A 27,268-nucleotide genomic window follows, 5' to 3' on the forward strand; every position below is an offset into this window, starting at 1 on the left:
CTCAGCTTGCTTTAGTCAGGAGCCTTTCGGGAACGCAGCGAGCGTCCTAAACAGACATGAGAGCTCTTCTGTCATCATTGAAACACGTCTTCTGAGAAGCAGGGCTGAGCCCCAGCACACAGACCAGCTTGGACACCCTCCATCCACAGGGCCCAAGGCTGTTTGCAGAGATGGCCGCACTCTTATGCATATCAGATTTCCCGTCTCCTCTCCTCCCTCCTTTGCCCCTGCTTGCTGGCTGGGCCTGAAGTCTCTTTGAGGAAAACACAGTTTTTCACTGATGGTTGGAGAGAGAGCCTACATGAACATACATACCCCAGAACACAGCTTACATTCCTACCAGGCGGTCCCCTGTCAGAATCTGAAGAAGAGCAAGGGACCCAGAAAGGGAGACTTAGGGACAAGGACAAGTTTGACCTACTTTAGAATTTGGTCAAGCATCAGCTCTGGACCACAGTAACTGAGGCACTTTTTTGCCCATGTCCATCTCACCCATCCACACAGAACACCTTCCATCATTGTCTGCTTCTTGACCTCAGAGAGATTCAAAGAAGGTCTTCAAGAAAACACATGCCCTGATTTTTAGCCTTTTGTCCGTGAGGCCCAGGACGTAGGTTCATGGTTTGCTGTGCTGAACAGCGACATGAACTATGTAGGCACATGGAACTTCAGAGAAACCACCTGACCTCTCTAAGCCTCAGTCTCCTCATCTATAAAGTGAGGTGGTTAAACTGGAAAATTTCCAAGTTCTTTTCTAGTTCTAAAAGACTGCTCCACTCCCCAGGTCAACTGGTCCCGTTTGGATTCAGTAGAGCATCGGTGATTCTGTCTGTTGCCCTCCCAAGTGAAGAGTCAGTCACAGGGCACACCCGATGTAGTCCTTTGAACCTCTACAATCGATTATGCATGGGTCCTCCAGCAAATCAGAGCTATCTGCGTTCCTGGTCTTTGAAGCTTCCTAGCTGTGTGTGACCTTGGGAAACCTTTGTACTTCAGCTTCTTTATCGCTAGAAGAAAGTGAAAGCCCCTGCCTGGCCAAGTCAGTGGGAGATTAGAGTTGATGGATTTCTTTCTTTCTTTTTTTAGAATAATGCTTGGCTCATCAACAAGGGAGCCAAGGAGTTATTGGCTCCCTTCCTTCAGTCTTGCTGATGGAGTCATAGTGGACTGAATGTGTTAGGAGAAGGTAAATTCCAAAAGTGCTTCACAGATGTATCAGTTAGGCTATTGGCTAAGCTGCTGTAACAAAGAGACTTCGAAATACAGTGGTCCAAATGTGTTCAAATTTAATTTCTTTCTTATTAACAGAGGTCATAGCCAGAGGTAGGAGGTTGCTGAGCAACTCTGCTCTGTGAAACTTTCATTTTCCACATCCTGCTCTTTTTCAAGACCAGCTCAGAGCCCATCTCTCGGAGGCCCTGGGTCCCTCTTGTCCACAAGGATCACATGTAGTCAGTTCTCCTCAGCAGACACTGTACTCACTGCCTCGCAGGGCTGGATAACTCTGCAGGTGAGAAAGCTTTATCTCTCCCACCAGACTGGGAACCCCTTGAGGTCAAGGGTCATGTCTTCTTGACATTTGTCCTCATGATGCTAGCATGTGGTAAGCTTTCTGGGAGGGTTTGCCCCGTGGGCAGGGGTGGGGGGAAGCATTCCTGGGAACTTCAGCCAGCCACAATCATGAAAGCTGAGGTGTTTGCTTAGTCATCACCGCTACATATTTTTCAGATTAATTACCATGCAGTTTCTTCATATCTTCCAATAAATGAAAGAAAAAATGTGTGTTGAGAGTGTGTGAATATTAACTCATAAAAATCCCTGACTCACCACAAAATTTCAAGAAATGTCTTACACTTGAACATGGAAATATGGATTCTCCTGTCGTGTGTAAGTTAAGAGCCTTTGGGTGGCCAAGTTGACTGTGGTGCCCAGTGGAGTGAATATTTTTACTCTATGGGAAGTTTATAGAATCAAATTTCGTAGTGGAAAAACTTGCTGCAGTGGTTAGTTGTGATAACTGCCCCTATTTAACTGGTTTATGGCTAATCCCAGGCTTCCCCAGTGGCCCAGTGGTAAAGAATCTGCCTGCAACTCAGGAGACATGGGAGATGTGGGTTCAGTCCCTGCGTTAGGAAGATCCCCTGAAGAAGGAAATGGAGAAGGACAGCAAGGAGGCTGGTGTGGCTCTGCTGGTGGAGCAGAGTGAGTAGGGTAGTGATGTGGTCAGACAGGTCTGGAAGCCAGACTGTGTAAGGTTTGGAAGGCTGTGATATACTCAGACAATGTGCTATATCAGATGAGAGGTCATCCAAGGGTTCTGACTATGGGGGAGGTGAAAGTTTAAAAAAATCACTCTAATAAGTTGAGATCAGACAAAGGAGACAAAAGTGGAAGCCAGAGAGCAATTAGGAGAGAATTGCAAGGAGGTGACGGTGCCATGAGGCAGCCTGGTAGTAGGAGCAGGTGAGCAAGGGTCTTGTTCTGAATATATTTTGTAGGTAGTGCTAACAGGACTTGTTGACAGATGCAATATTGGTATGAAAGAAAGGGAAGAGTTAAGGTCGACTATGAGGGTTTTGGCAGGCTGGAGCTTTTCACAAGCACAGCATGCTATATTGTGGAAGTACAATATGGGACAGCAGATTTGGACATACCAGGTGTGAGGGGCTGGTTAGACACCAAGTAAGGTTGGGGCTTCCCGGATAGGGCTAGTGGTAAAGAACCCATCTGCCAGTGCAGCAGACATAAGAGTCTCAGGTTCGATCCCTGGGGTCAGGAAGATCCCCTGGAGGAGGGCATGGAAACCCACTCCATTATTCTTGCCTAGAAAATCCTATGGACAGAGGATCCTGGTAGGCTATAGTCCATGGGGTCACAAAGAGTTGGACACAACTTAGCAACTAAACAACACCAAGAACAAGTCAAGTATAGTTGAAACCAGAGCTGCAGCAGTGACATCAAGTCATCACGTCAATGACATCATGTCATTTAAGAAATCTTTACCGAGAGCCTGTCATGTGTGGGCTTTTGGAGCTGGGGATACCAGCCAGCCTCCACCCCCAAGAAGCTTCTATTACAGTTGAGGAAAATGACACTACCTGACATGTAAATAAATACACAAGAAACATAAATTCAAATTGCAACGGATGCTGTGAAGAAACTAGAACAAATAAAGGAAGAGAGGGCAATTCAGGACAGGAGCGGTGGTTTCTCTGAAGACATACTATTTGAACTGAAACCAAGGTGATGAGAAGGAGGCATATGGTATTCGGGGAAGGAGGGAGCGTTCCAGGCCAAGGGAGCAGCCAGTGTGGAGGTCTGAGATGGGAATGTGCTTGGCTGTGTCGGGATGGCAGAAAGTAGACAGCTGGTGTGGCAGGGACACAGTGAAAGGGGAGCTGTGTGGGGGACAATGTTAGAGAGGTGGGCGAGAGGTGGTGTGGTCCAGGTTAAGTCTTGCTGACTTGGCAAGAACACTGGGTTTCATTTCCCAGTGGGGGAGTGGTGGTGGGCTTTGGTTTATCCTGATGGCTGAGTGTGGCACGGCCTGTGAACAAACAGGGAAACAGGCATGAGGAATGTCACAAGTGATGAGAGCAGAAATGTTCACGTGAGGGAGGGGCTCAGGTGATCTTTGAAGACCTTGCTGATGGACTGAATGAATGAAGAGAAAAGTCTAGGATGACTTCTAGGTTTTGGCTTTAGTAACGGAATGGCTGCTGGTGCTGGTTACAAGACAGGGGCAGACTGGAAGAGGGCCAGGTGTGGGGGAGAAATGAAGAGGTCCACAATGACTATGACTATAAGATGATGTTAAATTTGAGATGCCTGTTAGTCACTTTGCAGTTCTGTGTGTTATCTACAAAGGAAGTCACATATACATTCAATTAATAATTGTTGAATGAGTGAGTGGACGCAGGCCCTTTTTAGATGAGGGAGGCCAGACTAGGAGTTAAAGACTGGCGATTCAGAATGATGATGCTAATGTGACACAGTGGGAAGTCATGTCCATGATGTTGTTGTGATCATCTGGAAAGAGTGATCTCTCTTTATAGGTGAAGGGTTTATGTCAGGGAGACACTGCAGGACCAATGCGCCTGCCCCTGGGGGCAGATCCAGACCCTGCACCTGTGCTTCTTCCACTATCCTACACTGCCGGCTGCTGAAAAAGCCACCACGGAACATCCCACGTGATGTGGAAACAAGTGTGGCCCTTGAGGACATGATGGGTGACTCTAGCCAGACAGAAGCTGGGGACCCAATGCCAGCCAGGAATGGCTGGGGCCATCAACCATTAGTAGGCAGCCCAAAGCTGGCCAGAGCTTCCAAACAGGCCTGACCCAGCTCAGTGACAAAAGTGATAACACCCTCAGGCAAGGCTCCTCTCCAAGCCCTATGAATCAGAAATACCTTGGGGGGAAGGTTAACTCTGGCTTCAGGAATGGAATCCAGGCCAGGTTTCTTCTGCAGGAGCCAGGCCTCTTCTCTGGGCAGTTGACTTCACTAGAGCTAATTAATGAGGGGGAAGGAAGGGTGGGTGTGGTCCCTGGCCAAAGCTATAGCCTCTCATGTCCCTGTCTTCAAGTCTACAATCTTACAACTCTTTCAGAAGGAACTGAAGAGCCTCTTGATGAAAGCGAAAGAGAAGAGAGAAAAATCTGGCTTGAACATTCAAAAAATGAATTTCAAGGCATCCAGTCCCATCACTTCATGGCAAATAGATGGGGAAACCAGAGAAACAGTGAGAGATTTTATTTTCTTGGGCTCTAAAATCATTGCAGATGGTGACTGCAGCCATGAAGTTAAAAGACGCTTCTCCTTTAAAGAAAGGTGATGACCAACCTAGATAGCACATTCAAAAGCAGAGACATTACTTTGCCAGCAAAGGTCCATCTAGTTAAAGCTATGGTTTTTCCAGTGGTCATGTATGGACGTGAGAGTTGGACCACAAAGAAAGCTGAGCACCGAAGAATTGATGCTTTTGAACTGTGGTGTTGGAGAAGACTCTTGAGAGTCCCTTGGACTCCAAGGACATCCAACCAGTTCATCCTAAAGGAAATCAGTCCTGAATATTCATTGGAGGACTGATGTTGAAGCTGAAACTCCAATACTTTGGCCACCTGATACGAAGAATTGACTCTTCGGGAAAGATTGAAGGTGGGAGGAGAAGGGGATGACAGAGGATGAGATGGTTAGATGGCATCACCGACTTGGACATGAGTTTGAGCAGGCTCCGGGAGTTGGTGATGAACAGGGAAGTCTGGTGTGCTGCATTCCATTGGGTCGCAAAGAGTCAGGCATGATTGAGCAATTGAACTGAACTGAACACTTTCAGAAATTTTATTTTGGTAAATGTTCACATCAAAGTTAAAAAGCTAGATATTTATTTTGCAGATCAAAGTAATGTATTAAATAGTAACTGTAACAATGAGTCTCAAGCGTAAGAATTAATGGGGAGAAGAGATGATGTCTTAGTCCATTTGGACTGCAATAACAACATACCACATATCTGGTGGTATAAACACCATAAATTTATTTCTCACAACTTTGGCGGCTGGGAAGTCCAAGATCAAGGCATCAGCATGGCCATGTTCCCTTGAGAGTTCTCCTCCTTGATCATAGCTGGGACCTTCTCTCTGTGTTCACATGATGGAACTTCTGGAAGCTCTTTTATTGTTTACTCACTCAGTTGTGTCTGATTCTTATGACCCCATGGACTGTAGCCCAGCAGACTCCTCTGTCCATAAGTTTTCCCAGGCAACAATAGTGGATTGGTTTGCCATTTCCTTCTCCAGGGAATCTTCCTGACCCAGGGATCCAACCCACATCTCCTGCACTGGCAGGTGGATTCTTTACCACTGAGCCACCTGCGAAGCAGGAACCTCTTTTATATAAAGGCACTAATCATTCATAAGGCTCCCCCCTCATAACCTAAGCACTTCCCCCAAAACCCCACATCCTAATACCATCACAGTTGGGGCTTAAGATTTCAGCATATGAATTTGGGGAGACACAAACATTGTATCCATAGAAGATAGTATTGTGAAGTGATCAAGAATTCAAAATCTAAAGCCAGAATGCCTGCATATGACTCCAGGCTCTATTACTTACTAGTTACGTGCCTTTGGGAAAGTTTCTTCATCTCTTAGTACCTCAGTTTATTCATCTGTAAGATGGGGATAATAGTAGCACCCTATCATAGATTGTACAGAAGATTAAATGAGTTAAATAATGTTAGATACTTGGGATAGTGCCTGCACATAGTATTCTATAGGTAAAGCTACTATTAAAATAGTATTGTTTTTATTGCTCAGTTCAGTTCAGTCACTCGGTTGTGTCCAACTCTTTGTGACCCCATGAATCACAGCACGCCAGGCCTCCCTGTCCATCAGCAACTCCTGGAGATCACTCAGACTCATGTCCATTGAGTCAGTGATGCCATCCATCTCATCCTCTGTCGTCCCCTTCTCCTCCTGCCTCCAGTCCCTCCCAGCATCAGAGTCTTTTCCAATGAGTCAACTCTTCGCATGAGGTGGCCAAAGTACTGGAGTTTCAGCTTCAGCATCATTCCTTCCAAAGAAATCCCAGGGCTGATCTCCTTCAGAATGGACTGGTTGGATCTCCTTGCAGTCCAAGGGACTCTCGAGAGTCTTCTCCAACACCACAGTTCAAAAGCATCAATTCTTCGGCGCTCAGCTTTCTTCATAGTCCAACTCTCACATCCATATATGACCACTGGAAAAACCATAGTCTTGACTAGATGGATCTTTGTTGGCAAAGTAATGTCTCGGCTTTATTGCTAGAAGTTTATTAAAGAGGCAAACTTCAGAGTCATACACATAGAGTTTCTGTTTCAGTGGGTCCCACTGAATTTTTCACAAGCACTACAAGAGATTTTTTATGTAATTGCAACAATGCTATGCTTTGAGAAAGCCCTGGATTATAAGGCAAAAATAGGCATCCAGAAACAGGGCAAGGTGTGATGTACCACAGAGAAAAATGGAAGTAAAGAAAAATGTGCATGCGTGCTAAGTTACTTCAGTCATGTCTGACTCTTTGCAACCCTATGGACTGTAGCCTGCCACGTTCCTCCGTCCATGGGATTCTCCAGGCAAGAATACTGGAGTGGGTTGCCATGCCATCCTCCAGGGGATCTTCCCAACACAGGGATTGAACCCACATCTCCGGCATTGCAGGCGGATTCTTAACCACTGAGCCATCGGGGGAAGCCAAGATTAATGTACTCTTCCCCGATTCACAATTTCATATACTTCAATGCTCTGTGTTTACAAAGGAATCCATTGAGCTCTTGCAATAGATGGAAAATGGTTTTCAAAGAGAATAATTTAATTGTAATAATGATTTTTTTCATATTATTTTATTTTTATATATATCTCTCTCCACTAGATTATTTGAGATGTAATTCACATACCATAAAATTCAACATTTTAAAGTATGGAATTCAATTTTTTTTTAGTACATTGGCAAAGTTGTACAATCATCTCCACTATTGAATTGCAGAATGTTTTCATCACTATCCACTGAGAAAAAAATTATATATATATATATATATACACACACACACCCATTAGCACTCCCCATTCTCTCCTCCCCCCAGGCCCTGGCAACCACTAATCTCCTTTCTGTTCCTATGAATTTGCCTCTTCTGGTCATTTCATATAGAAAAAAATCTCACAATTATGGCCTTTTGTGATTGGGTTCTTTTATTTAGCCTGCTTTCAAGGTTCATCCATCTTGTAGCATGTATCAGTGTTTTTTCCCTAGCCAAATAATATTCTATTGTAAGGGTATATGATGTATAATTTATCCATTCACAAGTTGATAGGCATTTAGGTTGTTTCACTTGTTTGGCTATTATGAATCATTCTGCAGTAACATTTGTGTACACATATATATGTAGATGGGGGCTTCCCAAGTGGCTCAGTGGTAAAAGAATCTGCTTGCCAAAGCAGGAGATGTAGATTTGATCCCTGGGTTGGGAAGATCCCCTGGAGAAGGAAATGGCAACCACTCCAGTATTCTTGCTTGGAAAATTTCATGGACAGAGGAACCTGGTGGGCTACAGTCCATGGGTTGCAAAGAGTTGGACCTGACTGAGCGACTAAAAATACAGCATATGTGTGGACAGATGTTTTCACTTCTCTTGAGTATATGCCTAGGAGTTAAAGTGCCCATGTGGTTGCTCAATGTCAAATTTTTTTTTTTTTTAAAGTACTGTTTTCCAAAGGAACTTCATGATTTTATAGTCTTAGTAGCAATGTACGAGTCTCAATTTCTCCACATCCTTAACAAAACTTGTTTGTACACTCTGTCGTTTTTATTTCAGCCATCCTAGTGGCTGGATGGCATCACTGACTCGATGGACGTGAGTCTCAGTGAAGTCCGGGAGTTGGTGATGGACAGGGAGGCCCGGCGTGCTGCGATTCATGGGGTTGCAAAGAGTCGGACACGACTGAGCGACTGATCTGATCTGATCTGATCTGAGTGTGTGTGAAATGTTATCTGACTGTGGTTTGATTTGTATTTTTCTAGTGACTAAAGATGTTGAGCATCTTTTCATCTGTCAGTTTCTGGCCTTGCCAGGTTTGGGGTGCCCAAGCTGGGATACCAGGACGTGATAGTATCTACAACACTGCTGTTGACTCCTTCCCATCAAGCCTAAAGAGGTACATATTTTATCAGGGTAGGAGCAAATATTTAGGCTCTTTCTGCAACAAATGTGGTTTTTACCTGAGAGCATAGCAAAAGAAATTAACCAAAAACTTTAAAAAAATCATTTCACAAACCAAATGAGTAGTTAAAGGAAATAAACTAACATAAATAAGGTTTAAGAGAAATTCTGTGGGAATAAATTTTATTATTAAAATACTTGCTAGAAAGATATTTATTTGCAGTGAAACCTGCTGAGCTGGCTTACCCTCCTATACTTGGTGAGTGGAACCACTGCTCCTGTGGACAAAAAAACATCACCGCCGTTTCAGTAAACGCCAGTAAACGCCAGTAAACAAAGGATGCTGCAGCCATAAAGGTATCAGCCACTGCAGCTGCCCCAATAGTGCATTCAAGGGGAATTTAGGATGGAGAAAAACTGGATTCAGGGCCTAAGTAAGATACATATCGAAGGAATAATTTCAGGGAACACAGACTTTTATACCTTCTCATACACAGAAAAGATTAAAATCATTAACTTGAGATGTCTGGGTTTGTGCGTGTGTGATTAGCAGTTATCTTTTAATGTTTGACTGTGCAGGGAGTTTTGCTTGTTGTCTCTTCCTCCAGCAAAAACTCCTATATATTCTAGCTCCTCCCGTAGCTCGTTGGAACAGTCCCTCAGGGCTATCTGCCATCTCGGGCTATAGTTCTCAGTAACGCCCCAGATAAAAGGTAATTGTAAACTTTTAGGTTGGACTTTTTTTTTCAGTTGACATCCTGGATTTATAGTGGTCCTGTTATATACAAAGATAAACAGGCATTTTCTTGGAACTAGGAGTTAAACTTCTTTCAGAGAGATCTCATGACAACTAACTCACCCGACGGGATGTTTCCTGACTGCCGAGGCGTTTATTGGAGTCCTCAGTTGCTCAATCCTAAGAATTTCCAAGTGTTCCCAGTCTGCTGTCTGGGGATTAGAAGGCTAAATTCCTGGGGGCCTGGAAAGGGAAATATATCACAAAAAAATCTAAGCCTAAATTTGATGGGAAATGGATTTTATTTTCACTTATAGTGCAAACCAGGAATTCTCTACAAATGAGACAGCAAATCCAGTGGGAATCCTACCTAGGACATTCTGAGAGGTTCCAGAACTTTCATCGTTGTTCAGAAAATTCTAAATTTGGATGTCTCCTCTCCAGGCACGTTCTCTCATCCTGTGAGTGTCATGATGAATTACTCTGCTTTTTAGAGCTTATAGTGTAGAAATCTCAAACCAAGGCAGATTAAAAAAAAAAAAAGTTTGCTGTTGTTTACACAATATTCTATTCAATGAGGGACTTGTATCAGAACCTGAGTGTTAGAACAGCTTTTCCGTCTGGGAAGCCGGCTAACTTGGAGAGACAATTACAGAGAAAGAAGGGCCAGTGACGGCTGCTATAGGTGGTATTTGTACATCTCATAAAAGGTCTGGCCTTTACCACTTAGTGGCCATGTGGTTTTGGGCAAATTACTTTCTGTGAACCTCCATTTCTTCCTCTGGAACACCATGATAAGCCTGCTTGCCTCAAAAGGTTAATTTGAGGCATATATAAAAAATGAAGGGAGCACTTGGATTTGTTTTGCTTTGTTTTTCTCCTCCAACTCTTCCCAGACCCCAGCCCCAAACCCAGGGAATAATTCCAGGCATTCAGAAAGTATTCTACAACAATTTTCTTAGATGAAACAAATCCAGTTTTCTGGTTGAATAAAATATTGAATAGATGAGTGCATTTTGTCATTTAACAAATATTTATTGGGTGCCTCTTATGTTCTGGAGACTGTTCTAGTACTGAAGAGACAGCTGTGAACAAAACAGACAAAAACCCATGCCCTCATGGAGCTTCCATGCTAGAAAGGAATGAGAGAGACTCTAAACAAATAAATCTTGAAAACAAAATGGATATTAATTCGAAAAGAGTGTTTTGATCAAAAATAAAGTAGAGTAGGAGAATGCAGAGTGGCAATGGGGAGATGCGGCTAGAGATGGGTCAGGGTACTCTATTTTTTTCTTTTTTAGATACTTACAATTTATTGAAGTATAGCATACACAAAGAAAAGTAGACCAGTCATGAGTGTACAGTTCAGTGAGTTACTGCAAAGTTAAAACATCAGTATACCCAATATAAACAACATAACCCAAAGCTCAGAAATGTCCCTGGAGATACTTCCCCATCACTAGTCCCTTCCCTTCCCTAAGCTCAGTGCTATTTTGATCACTAATGAAATAGATTAGCTTTGCCTGTCCTTAAACTCTATCCCCTGGTGGCTCAGCAATAAAGAACCCGCCTGCCAATGCAGGCGATGCAGGAGATGGATTCAGTCCCTGGGTTGGGAATATCCCCTGGAGGAGGCCACGGCAACCCTCTCCAGTATTTTTTCCATGGGCAGAGGAACCTGACGGGCTACAGTCCAGGGGGTCGCAAAGAGTTGGACATGACTGAGCTACTAAACAACAAAAACAAACTCTCTATAGTGGAATCATCAGAAGGTCGAGATATTCTTAAGGGCTCCACTTTATAGTTTCAAAAGCTAGATTCTTTGGGGGTGAGTTAGCGTCCCAGGGCTCATTTCTAAAGAGGCGTCATCTTCCAGCTCAGTGGTCATTCGACTGGTCCCAGGCGCCGGGCGGACAGGCGCAGGGTCAAAAGCCAGGCAGCAGTTGTGAGGGAAGCAGACAGGCAGATGGAAGGAGACCCTGGAGCCATGCTCCAGGATACTCAACCCTAGCAATTAGATCACTTTGGGAAAGATTCTCCCACCTTAGTTCTGTCTAAAATGCCCCATACTGTGTTTCCTTAAATAGCAATGGATGAAGACTGGCTTCACGCACTTCAAAGCCCTTCCCTGTTTGCATTGCACGAATGACACATTCCTGTCCAAAGTCATCCAGACAAACAGCTGCTAATTTCCTAGCAACACTGCCCTAGCCATTCTTGCATGGAATGGAATTAATCCTGGCACAGAAATAGAGGTTTATATTTCAGAAAAAAAAAAAGAAAACAACTCATAATTCCTTCTCCCCGCCTGCCCTACTACTCAATCTCCACCCCCAGGGACCGTCTTGGACCAAGCTCAGCCAGGGATTCCCTTTCTTCAGCAACTTAAAAGCCCTGACTATGTGATAGCTTTGTTGAGAGGACTCACATAAGTATTAGTACTTACAGCACTTGAATTTGTGGAAAGCCGCCATGGACTGCTTCTTGACTTCAGGGAATCATCTGTTTCTGCCTCATGACAAGTTTAGCAGGAAGTCTGGGCAAGTGATTTAGAATCACATAATATCAGGGTAAAAAGGCTTTACCCAACTGTCTGGTGAAGAATGGAAAGTAGGTTGTATCCTGCTTGTTCCAGTGCTTGCTGTTGGCTCCAGGTAGCATATCTGTGACGGCATCTCAGGCAGCTGGGTGGGAAGGGAAGCAGTGAGTGATTGATTGGCAATGTCTGCCATGGATGAGATGTAGCAAAGGGCCACCTCTTGGGTATTTACCATGCCTGATCTGGATCCAACCTCTCATTTTACAAATGATTGAGCTGAAATTCAGAGTTGGAGTGCCCCCATCAAGATCATCCCCCCAGTGAGAAGCAGAATGGGACCTCAAATCCAGCCCTCTAGCTTTCCACCTGAGCATTGTTTTTAACACCAACTCATTTGCTTCTGTTCATAAGGTCTGGAGAGGGCCGATTTAGTGAGGCAAGGGAAGATCAGGGAGCTGGCTGGCTCTAACACCTAACACGAGGCTCAAGGGAATGAGCGGTCCATCTTGGTTCCTGCTTACCACACCCCCACCCCCACCAGTGCCAGCAGGCTGCATCTTCAAGCTGTTGTGGACCCAGCAGGAAGAATGAGGGATCCTCCCCATGCAGAAATCCACGGTGATGCCCGGGGGCCTGAATTCCTGATCCAGAGCCTAACTTTATTCCCACCTCCCTGTATTTATATTGCCCTCATCCAGGAGTCGGGCACCACTTAGCAATGAAGCACCCACCCATCATTCTTACCATCCCAGCTTGGATGTGCTCAAACTTGTGATGGTATGCACAGAGAAGCTTTTACTTTTTACTCAGAGTCATGTTGACATAAATTGCATTTACTTCTATTTTAAAACATAGCTTTTTTGTCTAAGAATAACTGATTTATTTGGTGAGAAAAGACATGTATGTGGATGTCACTAGAAGGGCAAAGGGACAGAGAGGTTTTTTCCTTTTTAAATTTCATTTTAACTTATCAAGAGAAAACTTTTCTTTAAAAATAAAATAATCCCTGGCTCAACGGAGAATATTTGCCCTTTCTTTTGGCCCAGGACCTGGTCTCACGCTAAGCTCCATGCTGGTCGTCACCTCCTCCTGAAATGCTCCGCTTTCTTGCCTGGCAGAAGCCATTCTTCCCTTTTGTGTCTAAAGTTCTCCTTTGCCTTGGGATAAGAAGAAAATATATTTAGTACAACAAACTGAAGTACCTTCAGTGCGTCAGCCTCCGTGCTCAGTACTCAGGACTCAGAAATGAATGCACTAAACCCTCGGCCCTTGAGAAATTTAACTGGAACTTGAGACAGAGAACCACAGTGCTTAGCCTTGTGCCCTGTTATCTCATTTAATCTTCACCCTAAATCTGCTCATCTAGTGGTCAAGGCTGTGTCTCTTTTCTCCACTTTATCCTCAGCACCAAGCACAATGCCATGGTCCTGGGAAAAGCTGTGACTCAGAGAATAACTGATTGCTTAAAACCTCCCTGAAACGTAGGCATCTTTTTCTTTTTTATAGATGAAGAACTGAAGTTGACAGAGACTAAGTAGCCTCTCCTAAGGTTTCCTAGTAGTGATGACTTGGGTCCTTTGTTTCCAAGCCCTTGGTTTTTTCCTCCCTTGTAGCACTTCTTCACCTTCTAGGCCCGGTTTTCTCACCTGTAAATTCAGGGGATCAGACTGAATGATTCTGGATGCTCTAGACAATTCTGGATGATTCTGGACTATCCCTTCAAGCTCTGAATTTCATAGCCAGTGTCCAAAGTTGATATTAGAATGCATATACCCATTTTCTCTGGGAGGATTTTTATATGTTGTTATTTTTAGCCTGCATTTCTATTACCCTTATTACACCACCAGCTCTTGGATCTTAATATTTCATTTTGTAACTCATTTGTAGCACCCTCAGATCTATGTTCTATGCTCAAAGACTTCTCATTTTTTATAGTTCATGACTCTCTATAAACATGCTTTATTTATGCCTAGTAAGTCATACACACTTCACTTCCCCAAAACAGATTTTTTCCTATTTTCTCTCAAAAATGGCAGCATGATTTGAGTGCTCTGTGGCAGGCATCAAAAGGTTCTCATGTCATAGGATGCAGAAAATATTTATTGAAAATAATGATTCTTAATTTTGAAAGGAAAAACACAGACCTCAAAATTTTGTGGGATCATAAAAATTCCATTTCATACACTAACAATGAAAAAATGAAAAATGAAGTTAAGAAACAATTATATGTACAGCAGAAAATGACACAACATTGTATTCTATAAAGCAAAGCAATTACTGTAAAGTAATTATCCTTCAATTAAAGATAAATAAATTTTAGAAAGAAAAAGCAATTCTATTTACAATAGCATCAAAAAGAATACAATATGTAGAAACATATTAGCAAAAAAAGTGCAAGATGAAAATTTTAAAACCTTGTTAAAACTGAAGATCTAAATACATGGAAAGACATTCTGTGTTTGTGGACTGGGTTAATATTCTTAAGATGACCACTCTCCCCAAAGTAATTCACACATGCAACATGATCCCCATCAATATCCCACATGGCTTTTTTCTTTTTGGCATTTGACAAACTAATACTAAAACCCATATGGAAGTGCAAGAGACCCAGAATAGTCAAAACAATCCTTAAAAAGAACAAACTTAGAAGACTTATACTTCCTGATTTCAAAACTGCAAAGCCACAATAATCAGGACAGTATAGCATGAGAATAAGGGTAGACATATAGACCCGTGGAATGGAATTGAGACTATGGAAGCAAACTCTTAAATTTACAGCTAGTCAATTTTGAGAAGATGCCAAGGCAATTCAATATGGGAAAGATAATATTAACCAATGGTGCTGGGATAAATGCATTTACACATACAAAACAATGAAGTTGGACTCCTAGCTCACATGATGTACAAAAATTAACTCAAAATGACCAAAGACCTAAATATAAGAACTACCATTATTAAACTCTTAGAAGAAAAGATAGGTGTAAATTTTCACCATCTTGGATTGGGTGATTGTTTCTGATATGTGACACCTAAGGCATAAGCAGCCAAAGGCAAAAAACAGATAAGTTGGACTTCATAAAAATTGAAAATGTTTATGCTTCAGAGGGCACTATAAAGAAAGTAAAAAGACAAGCCACAAAAAGAGAGAAAGTATTTGCAAATCATATATCTGATAAGGGTCTGCTATACAGAATATATAAAACCACAATTTAAAAATAAGCCAAGGAGGAATTCCCTGGCAGTCCATGGTTAGGACTCAGTGCTCTGACTGCCGGGACCAAGGTTCAATCCCTGGTCATGGAACTAAGATCCCACAAGCTGTGCTACACAGCCAAAAAAATAGGCCAATAATTTAAATAGGCAATTCTCCTAAGAAGATAGACAAATGTTCAATAAGATAAGCACATAAAAAGATGACCGACGTCATTTGTCATTAGGAAACTATAAATCAAAACTGTAATAAGATGCCACCTCATACACACTAGGACGGATTCATTTTGATATTTGGCAAAACTAATACAATTATGTAAAGTTTAAAAATAAAATAAAATTTAAAAATTAAAAAAAAAAAAACCCAAAATAGGATGAGGAAAACGTGAACCTTCCTTCATTGATTGTGCAAATGGAAAATAGTGCAGTTCTTTGAAAAGTAGTTTAGCAGTTCCTCAGAAAGATCAACATAGAGCTGCCATATGACCCAGCAATTCCTCTCCTAGTGTGTATAAATAGGAAAACATTTTTGCACACAAACTCTTATATATGAATGTTCAGTATTATAGCCAGAAAGTAAAAATTGCCAAAATTTCAATTATCTGATAAATGGATAAACAAAATATGGTATATCCATGCAATGGAATATTATTTGGCAATAAAAGGGTGAAGTACTGATTCCTGCTACAACATAGATAAACCATGAAAACATGTTACATGAAAGAACACACTCAGAAAAGACCACATGTTATATGATTTCACTTATGCTGTACATTCTGCCAATCCATAGAAATAGGAAAGAGAATAGTGTTTGCCAGGGACTAGGAGGAGTGAAGAATGGGCATGACTGGTGATGCGCACAAGTTTTTTGAGGGGAGTGGTAATGAAAGATTCTGGGAAGGAATAGTGGTAATAGTTGTACCAAAGAGTTATTCAACTCTGTGAGTATACTATAAAGCACTGAACTTTACACTGTAAAGGGGTGACTATTACGTATATATTACAAATATACATTATATCTCAATAAAATTTTGTAGAGTTGAAGAAATTCAATAGGAAAATGAGACACTAACAGAGCCCTGGCTAACCACCATTCTTAGCACCCAGGAGGCTCCCCACAACTACGGTGGCAAGTCACACCCACAGAACTAAATCTGCATGGATCCTCAGAGGTTGTCTTGTCTACTTAGTTAATGATTCTTCAACCACCTCTGCAATAGTCCCACCTGGTAATCATCTAACCTATCCTTGACTAGGCTCTTTTTCTTTCTCTCCACGCCTCTGTTGAATGCATACTATGGGCTCAGCTCTAGGCTAAGCACTGAGAATATACTTTGCAATGTTGTCTCTAATGTAATAAACATTTATTTGAATATTGTAATGTGTAAAATGTTTTGTTTCTATTCCTTTTTGTTTATTGATATCCATTTTAGTTTGGATTCTACCAGAGGAAGATCATGAGGCAAAGATTCAAGTGAAAATTGTTTATTTGGGAAGTACAGTAACACTGGTAGAGAAGTGGAAAGGGATCCAGGGAAGGAAAGGAAGCCAAGAAATCAGCTACCACAGTAAGCCACAGAAGCTTAATCCAGAGGGGAAACTCTGAGACAAGGCATAAAACACTCTCCTGAAAAAGGATTTCATCCAAGAGCCAAGGAGCTGGGATATTTATGCATTAATTCCAGAGTCCCTGGCTGAGCATTCACGCTGCATGTATCTTACATCCTAGCGTCCCTGGCTAATGAAGGAAGCAAGGACTATTCAGCCTTCCCCAGATCTAAATTGGAAGAACCCTCAGGCACGCATGCAGATTCTGGCAATCGGTGTTTGATGGGACCTGTGGTCCAGAGGATACAGATGGGACGCTGACAGCATCAGCTAGAACACCTTCCTCCTTCCGCACACAGGAGATGGTGTACAGGAATACACAAAATTCCACGAATTAGGTAAAGATGAAGAGAAAAGAAGATATAAAGAAAAATTAGCCTTTCCGGTGAAGGCAAAGATCCTGTTCTGTGCTCATTTGCTCAGCCGTGTCTGACTCTCTGTAACCCCATAGGCTATAGCCTGCCAGGTTCATCTGTCCTTGGAATTTTCCAGGCAAGAATACTGGAGTGGGTTGCCATTCTTTTCTCCAGGGGGTGTCATCCAGACTCAGGGATCGAACCTGGGTCTTCTGCATTGCAGGAGGATTCTTTTACATTGAGCCACAATGATCCTAGTGGGCTCAAAAAACAGATGCTATTTCTTAGAATATCCTTTAAACTCTGGCTCTCCAAAAATACAACACCACACTGCCTTTTGAAAAGGCAAAACTGAGTTGCCTGCTTATCACAAACTTGAAACAGGTCTCAGTGGCATCTCACAGGTGAGAGGTTTGGTGGGTTGGAGATTTAGTTAAATGTTAAGCCTTTCTTGCAGGAGCATGCTTAGAACTAAGGAATCCAATATAGAGAAGACTGGCCAACATGGAAAGGCGATGGTTCTGATGGTAAAGGCAAGGATTTTGAGGTAAGAGTTTCCAAAAGTCTTGTTGGGTGTTACTTACTAAAAAGTTGGACAGTCATGAGTTCATTTAATGGTTTTGAGGCAGCAGTTCCTGAGGTGAGCAGAGTGATTTGCAAGGTTAATCCTCCTGAGCCAGTGTTTTGTGGGATGGGGAAGCGGTGCTGTTGCTGCAGCAAGCCACGTGGGCAAAAATGATTTCTGCTCATAGCTTCAGCCCCAGCTTATGACATCACACGGTAAAACATAATGAAAGTAGTTCCCCAGAAGTCAGCCACACGCAGCCCAGGTGCCCACAGTTCTTGCTAAATAAAGGGATAAAAAGGTGCACACATTCCATCTTCAAGGAGGGGTAGGATTAAAGGGGAAATCAGGATGCAGGTGTGTGACAGCCTCTGTGGGTGTCAGCAGGCTTGTGACCCTGGGCCCGTGGGATAGACTGAGAGCCTAAGAGCCCTTTTAATGTTTCCTCAATCAGGGGGTCCCCAACTTCAAGGACCTTAGATGCCCGCTGATCTAAGATGGAGCTGATGTAATAATAATAGAATAAAGTGCACAATGAATATAATGTGCTTGAACCATCCTAAACCCCCCATCACCACCACCACTACCGTCCATGGAAAAATTGTCTTCGTCGAAACCAGTTGCTGGTGCCAACAAGGTTGAGGACTGCTACCCTAAATGACTCCTCTGGTGGAGAAGGGCCCCTGCAGCGGGTCCTGCCTGCCTGACTGCCAGGTTGGGCAATTCTCTCACTGGGGCCAGAAAGGAAGTCACAGCAAGCCAGGCCTCCCCCTCAGCAACCCCTCCCAGCCCCTGCTTCTCCCTGACTCATCCTGCCATTGTGGCGACTGTCCTGTTCTCTGTGGGGGCGTCCCTGGGAGTGGCCGGAACTCTGGGCAGGACTCTCTCCACTACCCTAGCCTGACAGGATCACCGAAACCGCAGGGTTGCTCCATCACTTCTCCCCAGGGCCACTGATGCCAGCACGTGATGCCGGGCACTGTGCAGACCCCAACATGCGTGCGCCACTGCCCTCACCAGGGGCTCGCTGAGCCCCTAGCAGGCAGGCAGGTAGTATCACGCTGTTCTCCCTGGAGAAAAACGAACTGAGGCTCAAGGTCAAGTGAGTGAAACAGCAGGTCAGCCACCAGGCCTTCTGTCTTAGTGCAGAACTGTTTCTGGGGTCAGAAACATCCTTGTATTCGTATCCCTAAAATAACTGTGATAAAATTGCCGTGTGAGGCTGTGGTTCCACATCCAAACAAGAGAAACTGGTTTGCATTTGGCTGCTGTCCGTTCGGCCTTGCTGTTTAGGCATTCACAAATACACGTGATTATTTTTTCCATGATGATAGTAGTAATAGAGCTCATTGCAGAAAATGTGATTAGAGAGTAGATTTCTGTGCTTCAGGAGGAAAACTTTTGGACTGTTTTTTGGGGAAGGTGACCTCATTTTGAATGAATGCTCCAGGGGAGGGCGGGTCCGGTTCAGGGGTTTTGTATTTCTAAGGAAGGACCCACCAGGCCCATCTTACTCTTCAGGAGGGTAATTAAGTAAATAAGTACTTATGTTCTTAAGGGCTTAACAGACCATCCTGTTCTTTCTAACAAGCTGTTAAGACTTATTGCGTAAGATAAGAAAGAGCTTTTGTGTAAGGAAGCTGGGGGTGGTGGGCATTGCTCCAGGGGGACAAAGATCGGTAATGGATGGCTCAGCAGCCACACTGCATCAATGAGGGTGGTCTGAAGCTGGGCTCGTGTCCTCAAAGTGCCCAGTGACAGGACAGGGGGCAGAGCAGTAGGGGGAATGTTCTGACATCCAGGGGCTGTGCTGGACCAGAAGCTGCTGGACCCATTAGTAAGGGAGAGAAGACCACCCTCCTGACCCCAGAGTACATGACTGACTGATCAATGTGAAGCTTCACAGAAGCCTGCCCATCACACCTCCCCAGCCCAGGACACCTATAAGGCCTGGCAACCTGGTCCTAATTTGAGGGGTGGATTCCTTCTTCTGTATTTGGAAGTCAGACAAGAACACCTAGGGCAGCCTGAGCTGGGAAGGGAGGGGAAGAGAGGCCAGTGTTGAAACATACAGAAAGTTGCAATTCCACACACTTGCCCCTCCCAGCAAGCTCAGTTAACAGTCCCAGACTCTGGAGAGCCTTCCACCGATGATCCTTCCTGGAGATCAGGAGGAGCTGGCTCCAACTCTTTCTCCAACATGGGCTGCAGCACCTGTGCAGATGCAGCCTTTAGCCAGAATGTTCCACCCTAGGAGAAAGGCAAGTCCCAACATTCAGGAGTACCAGTGACAGCGCCTTTCACCACCTTCCTTCTTCTCTAAGTCAGCAGCCTCTTGCAGCACCTCAAACTGATCAAAGCTGGCTGGGATTTGGCAATCCAGATCCTTGCAACAGAAGACACTTATCAGTGGAAAGGGTAAGCCCCAACGTCAATAGAGCAGTGAATGTAGTAAGAGGCTCCGAGCCTCTTAGCTCCAGGGTGCATGCAGGGCCTGTGATCCTGCTGTTTCCCCTGCTTGGGGTCTCAGTGGGATGGAGCAACTTTGGGGTGACCCTTCAGACTTGATGAAAGTCCAACCATCTCTGTCTACTGCCTCTCTAGTTCCCAGAACCCCTGTGAGGCAGGTGATGGAATGTGACTGAATCTTGGCTTGCATATTGTAAGGATCACATACATTTTTGTTTAAATTGAATTCAGTAATGTGTAAGCTGCATGGGGGAGGGGAATAATGGCCCCCTCCATTGTTGTTTATGTCTTGATCCCCAGAACTTGTGACTCTGGTAGGTTGCATGGCAAAGGAGAATCAAGATTACAGATAAAATTTAAGCTGCTGGGCCTTAGGAAGCATCACTACAAATAAAGCTAATGGAGGTGATGGAATTCCAGTTGAGCTATTTCAAATACTAAAAGATGATGCTGTGAAAGTGCTCCACTCAATATACCAGCAAATTTGGAAAACTCAGCAGTGGCCACACGACTGGAAAAGGTCAGTTTTCATTCCAATCCCAAAGAAAGGCAATGCCAAAGAATGCTCAAACTACCGCACAATTGCACTGATCTCACACGCTCGTGAAGTAATGTTCAAAATTCTCCAAGCCAGACTTCATCAGTATGTGAACAGTGAACTTCCAGATGTTCAAGCTGGACTTAGAAAAGGCAGAGGAACCAGAGATCAAATTGCCAACATCCGTTGGACCATCAAAAAAGTGAGAGTTCCAGAAAAACATCTACTTCTGCTTTATTGACTATGCCAAAGCCTTTGACTGTGTGAACTGCAACAAACTGTGGAAAATTCTGAAAGAGATGGGAATACCAGACCACCTGACCTGCCTCTTGAGAAATCTGTATGCAGGTCAGGAAGCAACAGTTAGAACTGGACATGGAACAACAGACTGGTTCCAAATAGGAAAAGGAGTACGTCAAGGCTGTATATTGTCACCCTGCTTATTTAACTTATATGCAGAGTACATCATGAGAAATGCTGGACTAGATGAAGCATAAGCTGGAACCAAGATTGCCAGGAGAAATATCAATAATCTCAGATATGCAGATGATACCACCCTTATGACAGAAAGTGAAGAACTAAAGAGCCTCTTGATGAAAGTGAAAGAGGAGAGTGAAAAAGTTGGTTTAAAACTCAACATTCAGAAAACTAAGATCATGGCATCTGGTCCCATCACTTCATGGCAAATAGATAGGGAAACAGTGGAAACAGTGACAGATTTTATTTTGGGGGGCTCCAAAATCCCTGCAGATGGTGACTGCAGCCATGAAGTTAAAGACTCTTTCTCCTTGGAAGAAAAGTTATGACCAACATAGACAGCATATCAAAAAGCAGAGACATTACTTTGCCAACAAAGGTCCATCTAGCCAAAGCTATGGCTTTTCCAGTAGTCATGTATGGATGTGAGAGTTGGACTATAAAGAAAGCTGAGCACCAAAGAATTGTTGTTTTTGAATTGTGGTTTTGGAGAAGACTCTTGAGAGTCCCTTGGACAGCAAGGAGATCCAACCAGTTCATCCTAAAGGAAATCAGTCCTGAATATTCATTGGAAGGACTGATGCTGAAGCTGAAACTCCAATACTTTGGCCACCTGCTGTGAAGAGCTGACTCATTTAAAAGACCTTGATTCTGGGAAAGATTGAAGGCGGGAGGAGAAGGGGACAACAGAGGATGAGATGGTTGGGTGGCATCACGGACTCAATGGACATGAGTTGGAATAAACTCTGGGAGTCGATGATGGGCCAGGAGGCCTGGCATGCTGCAGTCCATGGGGTCGCAAAGAGTCGGATATGACTGAGCAACTAAACTGAACTGAATTGAACTGAGCCAAACAACTTTAAGATTGGAAGAATCCCAGATTATTCAAGTGAGCCCAATATGGTAACTAGGTCCTCAAATGTGGGGGAAGAGGGGGCAAGAGGAAGTTGAAGTGGTGAAATGTGAGTGCTCAGTGTACCCCTGCTGAAACCTTGATTCTAGCCCAGGGTGACCCGTGTCTGACCTCTTACTTACAGAACTGTAAGATGATAAAGTTGTGCTGTATCAGCCTCTATGCATGCATGCTAAGTCATTTCAGTTGTGTCCAACTCTCTGTGACCCTATGGACTATAGCCTGCCAGTCTCCTCTGTCCATGGGATTCTCCAGGCAAGAATACTGGAGTGGGTTGCCATAAGAATCCCATGGACAGAGGAGCCTGGTGGGCTATGGTCCATAGGGTCACAGAGAGTCAGACACAACTGAAATGACTTAGCACACATGCATAGAGGTTGACACAGCACAGCTTTATCATCCTGAAGTTCTGTAGGTAAGAGGTCTGACATGGATCACCCTAGGCTAGCATCAAGACTGTGGTAATTAGTTACAGCAGCCAGAGGAAACTAATACACTGTGTAGTTACAAATCTTCAAGAAACAGCTCTCTAAGCATTGATGAATGCTTCAGAGTTTTCAGATCTCTGCTTCAAACAAGGAGATCACTCTTGCTTCATTTTCTAGGTTTCTCCAGATCTTGTGTTTCAAGAAGAAAATATATTCTTAAAGTTCCTAGAATTCCTGGCTGCAAAAACAGCGAGGAATCTCAACTAAGTGGAGAGCGAGTCTAAGAAGGTGTTCTTTTCTCCAGTCCCCATCTCTACCCATCCTGTATTGATGGAGGTTCCATAACCCACTGATCACACTCAGTAGCTAACCCAGTCTGGGTCAAAACTCCAACCTCAAATGAGTTTAAATCTCCCCTTTCCTGTCTCGATGGGGAAGTCAGGCTTCAGCTCAGGACTTGAAGTAATTTGGTGTGTGATACGTCCTCTCTTTCTTCACCATCCCTTTCAGGGTCAAGTTGCTATAAGCTAGAGGGGGACAGGGAAGAGGAGGAACAGGGAATCAGGGCAATCTAAAATGACAGGTCACCTGTCTGTGCTGGGAAAATGTTGCTAGTCTCACCTTGGCTTAGTCACGGTCCACATGATACTAGATATTTTGGCTGGTGCTCTGATCTCAGCATGGGTGGGGGTAAGATTTTCTCTGGCCCATTCCAGCCACATCTGTGGACTGAGTTCCCCCTTGGAGCAGCTGTATTTCCTTTTGGCTAACATTGTTCTGTGCCTTTACAGTGCTCACTTGGCCTATTGGCTCATGGCCAAGCAGCTACCAGACAGGCCCCTCCCACCTCTACCCAAGCTGAGCCTGCAGGCCTCTGCCTGAAGAAACCTTCAGTTTTTGGTCTCCACACTCCAGGGACATGTGCTGGCCCCCTCAAGAAATTCCCCAGTCTCACGACATTCTGCTTCACTCCGATGGCCCCCTCAGTCTTCCAGCACATCCAACTTTCCATGTAGCTTTGGGGAGGAAGTAACATTTTCCCATGAACACTACCCTGGTGAAAACTTGTCCTCTCCCTCCTTCCCCTGGTTCTCCACTTACGATGTACAGGAGAGCCCAGAGAGGTTGGCGGAGCTGGCAGGGCCAGTTCTGAAGCCTCTTATGAAGCCTTGAGTGAGCGGTCTGGCCCCTCCTTAGAAGGAGGTTCCCAAGGCTCATGTTGTCAAGTATAGTGTGGACCTCCCTTTCCCATTCAACTTTCCAAACCAGCAGCTTTTCAAAAACTCCCATCTTTTGGTGATGCCTTTTCTAGAAGCCTGGGTTAATTTTAACAACCACCCTAACTACTAAGACAGAGGACTTGAAACAAAGTTCTCTGTGAGCAAAATTTTTAGGTTTTGGGTGTAATGAGATGAAAAAACCCAGCCCTATCAAAGTACAAATGGGAAAGAACTGGAGAGTTTTTCTAAATATGAAAGAACAGCTGGTGGGGAGAAACCAGACCTTTGAGCTCTAGGCACCTCCCAGGACACAGCCCTTACCTTCTCCGCACTTCCAGCTGCTAAGAAACTGACTTTGACTCTGGGAGGAGCCCTGCTGGGGCTTATACCGGTGCCTTACCAGTCAGCACTGTGAGTGTAGGTGAAGCCACATTAATGGTAATGTGAATCCACTTGTACCTGCCTCTTACCCTCCCGTACAACGCTCTCTCCCGGCGCCCACCGCCCAGTCCCAGAGGCCTCTGCGTCCCGAGACAACCCCCGCCTGCCTGTGGAGATCCCTGGGCGCAGCAGTCACTGTGCTATGCCCTGCTCTCTGCTAAGCTGGAGCCTCAGGTGGTCTGTGGAAAGGACATGGTCCTTTCCCCTCCATGCGCCCCAAGCTTAAGGGTCCCCAAGTAGTGCTCTTGTGCCCTTGGGTTTCCTCACTTTGACAAACACTTGACATGTACGGTGTTCTAAGCAGTATGAAAGCCTTCACTCATTTGACTTCATAGCAACCTCTGAGCCAGGAACTACATATCACCAGTGGACAGCCAAGGAGCCCAGCACAGAGGGGCTTAGGTAGCTCGCCCAAAGCCACTAAGTGAGTGAAACAAAACTGGAATTAAAATAATAATGCCCTTCCTCTTCCTGTGACCCAGATAATACATCCAAGGGGCCAGGCTGAGGTTAGATTCCACTGGGCTGAAGTAGGAACCACACCCGATCTCCAACACCTGAAGCTGTGTTCCAGGTGTGGCTCACTCTCCCTGGCTCTCTCCTTGGAACAGGTTCTCCAGAAGGTTCTCAACCCCTTAAAAGCCAACTGCTGGCAGGCAGTCCAAGCAGGCTGAGAGGCCTGAGCTCCCCACAGAGGAGGAAGAAACTGGCTCCGTTGAGGCGAGTGTGGACCCCTTGATCTGATACAGGACTTGGGGTCTAGCTTAACTGCTTTCTTCTCAGGCAGGATCTTTGGAGAATGACCCTTCGTTGGCCTGCAAAAGACCAGTGAGGAGGAGCACCATGGGCTCCACAGGCCAGGCTGGAAGTACCCGCTCCCTATCTCCAAGCTCGAGCAGACTCACCTCAGAAAAGTCCCTGGGCTCTGCCTGCTCAGGAGGGGAGCCCAACGCAGAGTGAGCGCTAGGTCAGGAAGGGATATGTACCCTTTCCTGCCCTCCACTGTCTCCTGATTAGACAGTTCAGCTATGATGCTGTTGAAAAGAGGGGGCTGACGGTACACCTCAGGGAGCTTCAGTCTGTTCTAGTGTGGGATGAAGGGGGTTTACACTGGGAAGTTCTCTTTGCTGCATTCAGAACCTGGGAGAAGTGGGGAGGCGATGGCTGCCTGCTCGTCCTAAGGCCACTTCTACCCTAGGCTACTGTGACCTGGCAGCCCCAGGTCATGCTGAGCAGCATCACAGACTCCACCAACTGGAGGGCGGCTGACCGCAGGCCAAATGTTTAGACGAACACACACTCAGGGTGAAGGCAGACTCCTTCCCCAGCCCTTCCTTCCCACCAGAGTTTGGGCTGATCTCCCCCAGTGTTAATGAACAGCTCAGAAATACTAACAAGTGCCTTGGCACCCAGAATCCAGGCAGCATCACTTCCAACGTGAAGCTGGGCCAAGTCTCAGCCCCATTGCAGTCTCAGGGGTTTCCTAGGCCCCATGGAGCCTGGTGGCGTGGGACAAGCAGAAAGGCTCATGACGTTCCCAGAAGGCTGGCTCATTAGAGCCAAACGGGCCTCACACAGACCCATTTCTAGGTCACAGAAACTTCCACCTGCCAGGTAGGTGTGAACCCCGGCCCCTTCCTGATACTTGGAATATGGAGCAGGTTCAAGAAAGCCTGAGGTCAGATCCTGATCTCAGAGAACATTTATGTGAGGATGGAAAACAAGAATCACAAGACATTTCTCCCCAGGGCCTGCCCCTTACATGGGAAGATGCTGTGGAAATTGTACAGGGGACACGCTGAGCCCATCCTCAGGCTGTGAAGGCTCCATGTGTAAGGTTAATTCAAACCTGTTTCCCTGAGCCCTTGTGTGTTTTCAGAAGAAAACTGCTCTCCAGGGAGAGCTGTATGAAACAACACCTCCATTCCCCTGGCTCCCACCCCCCTACTGCCTGGTGGAGACAGAGGCCCACACCCCTGGGGTTACATTCCTCTCCCGGGGGCCGGGTATCCATTTCACCATTCCCACGCATCCTGCTGGCTTTCCTCTGAGTGTGCACACCCCTGCTCAGCTGGGGCTGCGGGGGACAAGGCAGATAGAAGCTATGAGGCCTTGTCCAGCTCCACTCCCACTCCCCTTTCCGTACCCCTGCACATTCTGCAACTCTGGATCTCTCTGTCTGTGGGAGCTCTGGCCTACAGGTGGGGCAGACTTACCAGGGGCTGGTAAGTCTCCACCAGTGAGTGGCAGAGGGAACTGACCGACGGGTCCTTCAGCTTCCTCACCCAGGCTAGGGGGAGTCAACACCAGGACAGGTCTAGACCGTCTCCTAGAGGTCCCCAGTGGGAACAGAGCATCTGTCTACACAGCACCCTGTCTGGTCCATGCACTTGGAATTTTATCCCCTTCATCATGAGCCCATTTAAATCCACAATGGGTAGAAAGTGTTAGAAAGAGGGAACATCAGAGAAAAAGTGTCTCCTTTAGGACCTCATCAAGCCCAAATCCAAGAGCAGACCCGGGTGAAGACTTTATTCGAGCAGTGGGTTTGGGTTATTGTGTCTTTGGGTCAATAATGACCTCTGCGGGCTGCATGTCATCTGAGGCCACCAACAACAGAAACCGTGGCACAGTTATCCTTTTCCTAAGGTGCCTGGCACAGGCTTGGTACAAGTAGGTTCTCAGTAAACATTAAACTCAGTGGAGTTCCCTCACTCCAGGGAAGTTTGGAAGCAGCTTTCCAGAGACACCCACGTGAGAGAGAATGGCTCTTGGACTTTCTGTCCAACGGAAGCCACCAATGAACAATAGTTGAAGCATCCCAACATCTCATTCATCTCCATTACAGGAGCAGTCTGCATGCAGGTTCATGAGTGGACGTAGGGCCCTTGTGTGAGGACTCTGGGATCATCTTCACAACAGGGAAACTTAGAGCCCAGCCTCCCTCCAGGGCAGAAGGCCGAGGCCTAAACTGAATATTGCCCTGTGCCCAGAATGGCAACCAGGATGTCCAGGGCTCTTTTATGTGCTGTTTCTACAAGGCCCACTCTGAACACTGATCCATGATATAATAATA

General features: G+C 45.1%; 1 long non-coding RNA gene across 1 annotated transcript; it reads right to left on the reverse strand.

The window, feature by feature from the left end:
* Nucleotides 1-8,781: 8,781 nt before the first annotated feature.
* LOC129656145 (uncharacterized) lies at nucleotides 8,782-12,106 on the reverse strand. Its single transcript, XR_008716227.1, has 3 exons — nucleotides 11,875-12,106; nucleotides 9,552-9,671; nucleotides 8,782-8,970 (listed from the first exon to the last, which is right to left on the reverse strand). It is a non-coding gene; the product is annotated as an uncharacterized LOC129656145 (long non-coding RNA).
* Nucleotides 12,107-27,268: the final 15,162 nt, after the last annotated feature.

The sequence above is a fragment of the Bubalus kerabau genome, chromosome 6 (assembly GCF_029407905.1).
Source record: "Bubalus kerabau isolate K-KA32 ecotype Philippines breed swamp buffalo chromosome 6, PCC_UOA_SB_1v2, whole genome shotgun sequence".
NCBI lineage: Eukaryota > Metazoa > Chordata > Mammalia > Artiodactyla > Bovidae > Bubalus > Bubalus kerabau.